At 39.4% G+C, this 10,217-nt stretch overlaps 1 pseudogene; it reads right to left on the bottom strand.

The window, feature by feature from the left end:
* Positions 1 to 9,792: 9,792 nt before the first annotated feature.
* On the bottom strand, positions 9,793 to 9,892 carry LOC120009983 (annotated as a pseudogene).
* Between the last annotated feature and the right edge of the window lie 325 nt (positions 9,893 to 10,217).

Here is a 10,217-nt window from a genome sequence, read left to right as displayed (position 1 = left end):
CTTGAGTAATTCCAAAGCATCAATGTGGACCGTTTCACTCTGTTGAGTGTTCCTAAAAGTCTAACTTGCTAGTTGAGCCTTCGTGCCACGTTTCGTAAGGTAAAAATACGAAGAGACCAAGTTATGTTTGAAATTGCACAAAAACATGAAAAGCTCTTCTATCGAGAGAGTTAAGCAATTCCAAAGCATCAATGCGGACCGTTGTACACTATTTAGTGCTCTTAAAAATCTAACTTGCAAGTTGAGCCTTCATGCCACATTTCGTAAAGTAAAGACGCGAATAGACCGAGTTATGTCTCAAATTGCACAAAAACGTGAAAAGCTCCTCTATGGAGAGAGTTGAGCAATTCCAAAGCATTAATGGGGACCGTTGTACTCTATTGAATGCTCTTAAAAATCTAACTTGCTAGTTGAGCCTTCATGCCACGTTTCGTAGGGTAAAGACGCGAATAGACCAAGTTATGTCTCAAATTGGACAAAAACGTGAAAAGCTCCTCTATGGAGAGAGTTGAGCAATTTCAAAGAATCAATGTGGACCGTTGTACTCTATTTAGTTCTCTTAAAAGTCTAACTTGCTAGTTGAGCCTTCGTGCCAAGTTTCGGACGGTAAAGACACGAATAGACCAAGTTATGTCTCAAATTGCACATAAACGGGAAAAACTCCTCTATGGAGAGAGTTGAGCAATTCCAATGCATCATTGTGGACAGTTGTACTCTATTTAGTGCTCGTAAAAGTCTAACTTGCTAGTTGAGCCTTCGTGCCACGTTTCGTAAGGTAAAGATGCGAATAGACCAAGTTATGATTGAAATTGCACAAAAATGTGAAAAGCTCTTCTATGGAGAGAGTTGAGCAATTCCAAAGCATCAATGTGGACCGTTGTACTCTATTTAGTGCACTTAAAAGTCTAACTTGCTAGTTGAGCCTTCGTGCCACGTTTCGGACGGTAAAGACGCGAATGCACCAAGTTATGTCTCAAATTGCACAAAAACGTGAAAAGCTCCTCTATGGAGAGAGTTGAGCAATTCCAAAGCATCAATATGGACCGTTGTACTCTATTTAGTGCTCTTAAAAATCTAACTTTCAAGTTGAGCCTTCGTGCCACGTTTCGTAAAGTAAAGACGCGAATAGACCAAGTTATGTATCAAATTGCACAAAAATGTGAAAAGCTCCTCTATGGAGAGAGTTGAGCAATTCCAAAGCATCAATGTGGACTGTTGTACTCTATTTAGGGCTCCTAAAAGTCTAACTTGCTAGTTGAGCCTTCGTGCCACGTTTCGTAAAGTAAAGACGCGAATAGACCAAGTTATGTCTCAAATTGCTCAAAAACGTGAAATGCTCCTCAATGGAAAGACTTGAGTAATTTCAAAGCATCAATGTGGACCGTTTCACTCTGTTGAGTGTTCCTAAAAGTCTAACTTGCTAGTTGAGCCTTCGTGCCACGTTTCGTAAGGTAAAAATACGAAGAGACCAAGTTATGTTTGAAATTGCACAAAAACATGAAAAGCTCTTCTATCGAGAGAGTTAAGCAATTCCAAAGCATCAATGCGGACCGTTGTACACTATTTAGTGCTCTTAAAAATCTAACTTGCTAGTTGAGCCTTCATGCCACATTTCGTAAAGTAAAGACGCGAATAGACCGAGTTATGTCTCAAATTGCACAAAAACGTGAAAAGCTCCTCTATGGAGAGAGTTGAGCAATTCCAAAGCATCAATGGGGACCGTTGTACTCTATTGAATGCTCTTAAAAATCTAACTTGCTAGTTGAGCCTTCATGCCACGTTTCGTAGGGTAAAGACGCGAATAGACCAAGTTATGTCTCAAATTGGACAAAAACGTGAAAAGCTCCTCTATGGAGAGAGTTGAGCAATTTCAAAGCATCAATGTGGACCGTTGTACTCTATTTAGTTCTCTTAAAAGTCTAACTTGCTAGTTGAGCCTTCGTGCCAAGTTTCGGACGGTAAAGACACGAATAGACCAAGTTATGTCTCAAATTGCACATAAACGGGAAAAACTCCTCTATGGAGAGAGTTGAGCAATTCCAATGCATCATTGTGGACAGTTGTACTCTATTTAGTGCTCGTAAAAGTCTAACTTGCTAGTTGAGCCTTCGTGCCACGTTTCGTAAGGTAAAGATGCGAATAGACCAAGTTATGATTGAAATTGCACAAAAATGTGAAAAGCTCTTCTATGGAGAGAGTTGAGCAATTCCAAAGCATCAATGTGGACCGTTGTACTCTATTTAGTGCACTTAAAAGTCTAACTTGCTAGTTGAGCCTTCGTGCCACGTTTCGGACGGTAAAGACGCGAATGCACCAAGTTATGTCTCAAATTGCACAAAAACGTGAAAAGCTCCTCTATGGAGAGAGTTGAGCAATTCCAAAGCATCAATATGGACCGTTGTACTCTATTTAGTGCTCTTAAAAATCTAACTTTCAAGTTGAGCCTTCGTGCCACGTTTCGTAAAGTAAAGACGCGAATAGACCAAGTTATGTATCAAATTGCACAAAAATGTGAAAAGCTCCTCTATGGAGAGAGTTGAGCAATTCCAAAGCATCAATGTGGACTGTTGTACTCTATTTAGGGCTCCTAAAAGTCTAACTTGCTAGTTGAGCCTTCGTGCCACGTTTCGTAAAGTAAAGACGCGAATAGACCAAGTTATGTCTCAAATTGCTCAAAAACGTGAAATGCTCCTCAATGGAAAGACTTGAGTAATTCCAAAGCATCAATGTGGACCGTTTCACTCTGTTGAGTGTTCCTAAAAGTCTAACTTGCTAGTTGAGCCTTCGTGCCACGTTTCGTAAGGTAAAAATACGAAGAGACCAAGTTATGTTTGAAATTGCACAAAAACATGAAAAGCTCTTCTATCGAGAGAGTTAAGCAATTCCAAAGCATCAATGCGGACCGTTGTACACTATTTAGTGCTCTTAAAAATCTAACTTGCTAGTTGAGCCTTCATGCCACATTTCGTAAAGTAAAGACGCGAATAGACCGAGTTATGTCTCAAATTGCACAAAAACGTGAAAAGCTTCTCTTTGGAGACATCTGAGTAATTCCAAAGCGTCAATGTGGACCGTTGTAATCTATTTAGTGCTCTTAAAAGTCTAACTTTGTAGTTGAGCCTTCGTGCTATGTTTCGTAAAGTAAAGACGCGAATAGACCAAGTTATGTCTCAAATTGCTCAAAAACGTGAAATGCTCCTCAATGGAAAGACTTGAGTAATTCCAAAGCATCAATGTGGACCGTTTCACTCTGTTGAGTGTTCCTAAAAGTCTAACTTGCTAGTTGAGCCTTCGTGCCACGTTTCGTAAGGTAAAGACGCGAATAGACCAAGTTATGTCTCAAATTGCACAAAAACGTTAAAAGCTCCTCTATGGAGAGAGTTGAGAAATTCCAAAGCATCAATGTGGACCGTTGCACTCTATTGAGTGCGCTTAAAAGTCGAACTTACTAGCTGAGCCTTCGTGCCACGTTTCGTAAAGTAAAGACGCGAATAGACCAAGTTATGTCTCAAATTGCTCAAAAACAAGAAAAGCTCTTCTATGGAGAGAGTTGAGCAATTGCAAAGCGTCAATGTGGAGTGTTGTATTCTATTTAGTGCTCTTGAAAGTCTAAATTGCTAGTTGAGCCTTCGTGCCACGTTTCGTAAGGTAAAGAAGCGAATAGACAAAGTTATGTCTCAATTTGCTCGAAAACGTGAAAAGCTCCTCTTTAGAGAGAGTTAAGCAATTCCAAAGCATCAATGTGGACCGTTGTACTCTATTTAGCGCTCTTAAAAGTCTAACTTGCTACTTGAGCCTTCGTGCGACGTTTCATAAAGTAAATACGCGAATAGACCAAGTTATGTCCCAAATTGCACAAAAACGTGAAAAGCTCCTCTATGGAGAGAGTTGAGCAATTCCAAAGCATCAATGTGGACTGTTGTACTCTATTTAGGGCTCTTAAAAGTCTAACTTGCTAGTTGAGCCTTCGTGCCACGTTTCGTAAAGTAAAGACGCGAATAGACCAAGTTATGTCTCAAATTACACAAAAACGTGAAAAGCTCCTCTTTGGAGAGAGTTGAGTAATTCCAAAGCATCAATGTGGACCGTTGTACTCTATTTAGTGCTCCTAAAAGTCTAACTTGCTAGTTGAGCCTTCGTGCCATGTTTCGTAAAGTAAAGACGCGAATAGACCAAGTGATTGGACCTCTATTTTGAGGTTCCAATGTCCTTTAATTAGGATGTTCTAGCAGTTAGCTAATGTATTTGATTGCATTTTGGCTTAGTTTTACACTTACAAATGTTTCCCCTTGGTTTTGTAGGAATCGGACCTTGTTCGGGCAAGTTGGAACACTTTTTGGGCACTTTTTGTTGTGAGGCGTCGGGACACCTTGAGAGGTGTCCGGACACTTACTGTCCGGACACCCACATTAGGTGTCCGGACACTTCCTTTGAAAAATGAGACAGAGTCTATAACGAAGACTTAATGAAGCCCAGGTGTCCGGACACCTTCCGAAGCCGTCCGGACACCTTCCGAAGCCGTCCGGACACCTACCGCGTATCTGCAATTTTCTGCACCCAAATTTCAAGGGCATTTGGGGTAAATAATGTATGTAACCAATGGGGAACGATTTTATAAGGGTAGTTAGGTATTTTCTATTGTAAAAAGAGGGGAAAACCCTAAGATTGGGGCTTCTTCATAATTCATCTCCTCCAACTTCTTGCCTCCATTGTTTTTCTCTCTCTTTCTCTCTCTAGGGTTTTACTTAGTTCTTGTGATCTTGATTGTAAACATTGGTTTTTATCTATAAAATTGATGTTTATTCTCATTATAATGAGTGGCTAAGTTCCCTCTCAAGTTTCTAGTCCCGAACGGTGGGTGCAAGGTTTCGATTATTCAAGGTATGCTCAAAGAATCGTAGCTTCGATTTCTCTCTTTTAATTTCGTGATAGTTGTGTGATTGGATCTATGGGAATGACATATTTGATTGTATTCTTGGATTGTCTAGTCTAGGGATTGCATCTAATGTGTTTGATTGAGAATTGTTAAACCCATTGCATGATTTCCTTAATTAATTGAGTTTTTCATTGCATAGCTATTAATTATGTGTATTGATGATGGGGTTTTGGGTTAATTTAGGAATGTGCATGGGAGAGTTATGGTTAATTGATCTTTGAGTGTGAAACTAGGGTGTTAGCCAAGCCGAGCCCCAAGGGGGAACATTAATCCATAATATTAGGTGCTTATCCCTTTGCGTTCATCGTAGATTAAGAGACCCGATAGCCTACATGTATGAATTGAAGTCTTATATCCCAATTCTCTTTGCATATGCATGATTGATAGTATCACACAATGCATTGTGTATGGTTGTGTGTGTTTGCAATGATACCTTGAGTATGAGAACCGAGTAGCCACCGGGACGGACTAGAGACTAGGTTTTTAATTAATTGTTTTAAATCTAATTTGTGCTTACTTTGATTACAAAATCGCTCATGCTACCGAGTCATTCAGCCCATTTCTTTTACTTGCTTTTATTTGATATTCATTGTGTTTATTAGTGTTAGCTAGTCAGTTGCATATCATTCACTTCAAATTTGCATTGCTTCCTCGTGGATCGATACCGGACTCACCGGTTTATTACTTGACGATACCCTACACTTGGGGTAAGTACACACACACACTTTGGTGTCGGTCAAGTTTTTGGCGCCGTTGCCGGGGAAGCGAGTGTCAAAGAAGGAGCTGGGTGGCTTGTAGACGCTAGCTTTATGCTATTAAACACCATCAAATAAGGAAGGAGCACGGTCCCGCTTCAAGGGTAACTTCGTTCCTCCCTGTTACTTGCTTTCTAGTGTAGTTGCTGAAAAGAGCGAAAAAAAAAATTTGTGAGGAGAACTTGGCGGATGGGGCTAACTTAGATTCCTGTGGGCGATGGATGCCACCTTGTTTGCTGCTTGGTAGTGATACGTTGTTTGAGAGAGCTTTGCGCATTTTTCTTTCTATCACTACTTGCTACATCTTGGTGTGTTATTGTTCCTAAGGTTGATCGTTGTTCTATTCCTCTCCTTGCTCTTGTTCTTGCTTAATATTGTTCTTGGTTGTTCATTGAAGCAACCGGCTTGAAAAACAATGAAGTCGCCACCAATTGATTTTTAGGATGCAATTGGACATCCATTTTGGTCTACGAGAAAAATGGGAAAGGGGGTCTATTGAGCGTGGGGAAGGTGTTAGGCACCCCACAACTCCCGAAAATGGTTACCTTCAAAAAAAAAAATTTCCTATTTGGCTCTACTTTGATTTGAGGAATGATTGTATGTCCCAAATGTTTTAATGAGTTTTCCATATGCCCGGAAAATCATGTATTATCAAATGGGTGGAAATGTTCCATTAATGTTAGACCAAGATTTGATTTTAAAAATCTTATTTTTATGGGTTTTGATAAAAAAAGAAGGAAAAAAGGGTGCACGGGATCACTACGGCCATTCCCGGCTTGGCCGAAAAAAAACTCCACTTGAAGTGGTCTTTGGTAAAAAAGGGGTGCACGAGATCACTATGGCCATTCCCGGCTTGGCCAAAAATGTTAAATAAAAGACTCCACTTGAAGTGGTTGTTGACAAAAAAAAGGTGCACGGGATCACTACAGCCATTCCCGGCTTGGCCGAAAACATTTAATAAAAAATTCCACTTGAAGTGGTTCTAGATAAAAAGATGCACGGGATCACTACGGCCATTCCCGGCTTGGCCGAAAACATTTTACTTGGTCTTCGATGAGAAAAGTCCATATCGGAGTGGGTTTTGATGTTTTGGATGATTTGGAAAAAAGGCTATTTGGATAGAAACATGGGAATGGGTTTTGATGGTTTTGGAGAAGAGATTTTTGGGAACTTGGTTGATGCGCCAAAAAGGCCCACGATCGATGAAAAAATATTCAATTCAAGCCTTACTCACAATTATATTCTTTATGAGAAAAGAAAGAATCCATTTAAGGCCCATCGGACGGGCCAAATATCTTTAAACCCCCCTTTGGGTCCTTAAATAAATTCTCCTAATCCCTAAAAACATATTTGCTTTCTGGGTCCACGAAATCCAAATGTTTTGGATGAATGCCAATGGAACCCCAATATCTTGAAGGCTCCTTGGTATTCAAAGAAAACATAATGGTTCCGTAAATTAATCTTGGTGTGTTTATTAAAGTGAGACGGCTTAGATTAATTCTAATGACTAACGCGTTGCATTTATTTTCATGGCATTCAAACAATCCTAGCATACATCTAAACATCATGGCATAGTGTGAGAAATCAAAGTCCTAAGCATGCATTCTAATGCCATCATCATTCACGAAATCAATTCCTCATTTCTATATGCTTCTAACATCCTAGAATATCATGTATGCATTTTCTATTTTACATCCACTATTTTTGCTACACTATTACAAGACTTACATTTTACAAGAATACATGACAAATAATAAAATTAAAAAATGAAATTTATACAAATGTACAAAAACCCAATATTGCCCGCGAGGCCCATTGCTCCAACCCGATCCAAATCCTCTAAGTATGCCCTCCGACCCAAGTAGGGTCAAACCCGATCCAAACCCAACAAATCAAACATAAGAATGGGTAGAATTGAATACTCAAATGTAGACCTAAACTCAAATCAACATCAAACTTACATTGGGAGATTAACCCACATGAACCAAAATTTCACATTATGTAACAAATCAAACATACGAATTTAACAAATCTGACTCCCCATTTTCCACATTTTAAATCAAGTAAAAACATTGAACCTAGTCTCACCTTGAGCCTAGCCTCACTTTGACAAAATTTCCTCGAACCGAATACCAATTCCAAAATTCAATCATTAAAATCACAAACATAAACTACAATCCACAAACCACATATATATGGCAAACTATCAACAACAAACACTTAAAATCAACCAGAACATCATAATACTTTATAATCAGCTAGAATCCACACAGCTCAACCAGTGATAATAACAACCACACTACTCAGAACATCAACTAGAACATCAGCCAGTAATAGTAATTTATAATCAGCTAGAATCTATACAACTCAGAACATCAACCAACTAAGACTAGCACAAGTCATTACTCAATGCATAATTTCAGTTCAGATTTATTAATACAAGCAGCCTCATATTTGTAAATCTAAGCAAATACAAACCGATTACAACTCAGAAAGGTAACCAGAGCAACAACAAGGAGATAGAACCAAAAAGGGTGTCGATTACCTTCTGTTGATCCTTTGTGGCTTCTTTTCTTCTAGTTCTTCTCTTGTCTTTGACTTGTGCGGCCATTCCCTCTCCTCTCCGATTCTTTTTCTATCAAACCTTCTTCTCCTCTTTTATGGTGCCGTCCCCAAAAGAAACCCTTCCTTTTCCCTTGTTTTTTTTCTTTTTTCCCCCAATTCTCCGGCTGCTACCTCTCTCTCTCAATCCAAAACCCCTTCTTTTATACTATATCCTTATAAAACCCTATTTCATCCTTTTACCAAAATGTCCCCCCAAACCCTATTTATTTTCTCCTAAGAAATTGATATTTTGGTCTTTTCCAATGTTTGTGCAAAAAACCTTAAAGGTGTCACCTTTCCTTTTTAAAGGTTTTATTTATTATTTATTTAATTCTCCTATTTTTTAGATATTTTCTAGAGTTTTGTTGTATTGGGTTTGGATTTGAATTTTTATGGGCTTATGACCCAAGAAATGGGCTTTAGGATTTTTGCATGTTTGTGGGTCCAAGAAATAGGCTTTGATTTTTTTGTAAACTTACGGGCTCCAGAACGGGCTTTTGAATTATTATTATTATTATATTTTTAATTTTTCTATTTTTCTATTTTTTTTGGGCCGGACGAAAACCGGGTACTACATTCATTAATTGAAAAAAAATCTTGTGTTACTTGACGTGGTTGGTTGTCATCTTTTGAGCTACTTGCTATTGTTCCTTGCCATCATGTCTCAACCTAGAGATAATGTTAGTGGGCATGGGTCTAATAGAGATGGGATAGGTGGTGATATAAATGTGAGTGATGCGGGGAGTATACGTGGGGGTGATATGAATCTTGATGCATTGCGTCGTCTTTTGCAACTTGTGAACATTGATGAATTGATGAATCCAGTGCAAGGGCAAGATGTCCAAATTGGCAATGCCCAAAATGCACCAAATGCCCAAAATTTGCAAAATGTTCAAGTTGAGCATGCTTTGCAAAATGCACCTCAACCACTTCAACACGACAATGCGGCGCAATTTGCCCCACAAAATGTCTACCCCCCTCCCAATATGCCTCCCGCATACCATATGCCTCCCCCATATAATTATATGCATCCCATGTATTACCAAATGCCACAAGTGCCACAATATGCTCCTTTTGGGCAAAACTTTCATGCACCTCCTCCTATGGAGTACCTTCATGCCCAAGCCCAAGCGCATCGCACTTTGAGGGAGCTTACACATCCCGCAAGGCAAACCCAACCTTCTTGCATCATCATGCCACCGAACCAACAAAACGTGAGCCTTAAACCGTCAATGTTCCAAATGATTCCCAAATTCCATGGAATGGAATCGGAACGACCATATTCACATGTGTGTGATTTTGAATCGGTGTGTACTACTTTTGGTGATGTCACATGCTCACAAGAAATTTTGAGACTCAAACTTTTTCCATTCTCTTTGAAGGATCATGCAAAACAATGGTTTGAGAACTTGCGCCCCCAATCCATTGCGACTTGGGCGGCAATGCAAGAAGAATTTCTCAACAAATATTTTCCTTTCCACCGTACCATCTCTTACCAAACACAAATCATGAATTTTCATTGCAAAGAACATGAAACCTTCTTCCAAGCTTGGGAGAGGTTTAAGGATTTGTTGTTTATGTGCCCTCATCATGGATTTCAAAAATTTCAAATTGTGAATTTCTTCCACAAATCTTTGACTCCATCTTTGAAGAAATTGGTGTCCACTATGACTCAAGGTGATTTTCTGAATAGGGATGCCAATGAAGCATTCACTTTCTTTGATGGGTTGGCGGAGGAATCCCGATCTTGGGAAGCTCCTCCACTAACCCGACATGATGTTGTGCCAAACTCTAGTGGCAAGTTTGTTTTGAATGAAAATGATGATGTGCATGCTAAACTTGCTTTGTTGTCCAAGAAATTGGAGTCCCTAGAGTCACTAAAGGCCCATTCTTAACAACTTCCAATGCCTTAATCAATTGTA

The sequence above is a fragment of the Tripterygium wilfordii genome, chromosome 11, assembly GCF_013401445.1.
Source record: "Tripterygium wilfordii isolate XIE 37 chromosome 11, ASM1340144v1, whole genome shotgun sequence".
Classification (NCBI taxonomy): Eukaryota; Viridiplantae; Streptophyta; class Magnoliopsida; order Celastrales; family Celastraceae; genus Tripterygium; species Tripterygium wilfordii.
Note: the sequence above shows the minus strand (reverse complement) of the source record. Positions and strands in the feature narration are given on the sequence as shown.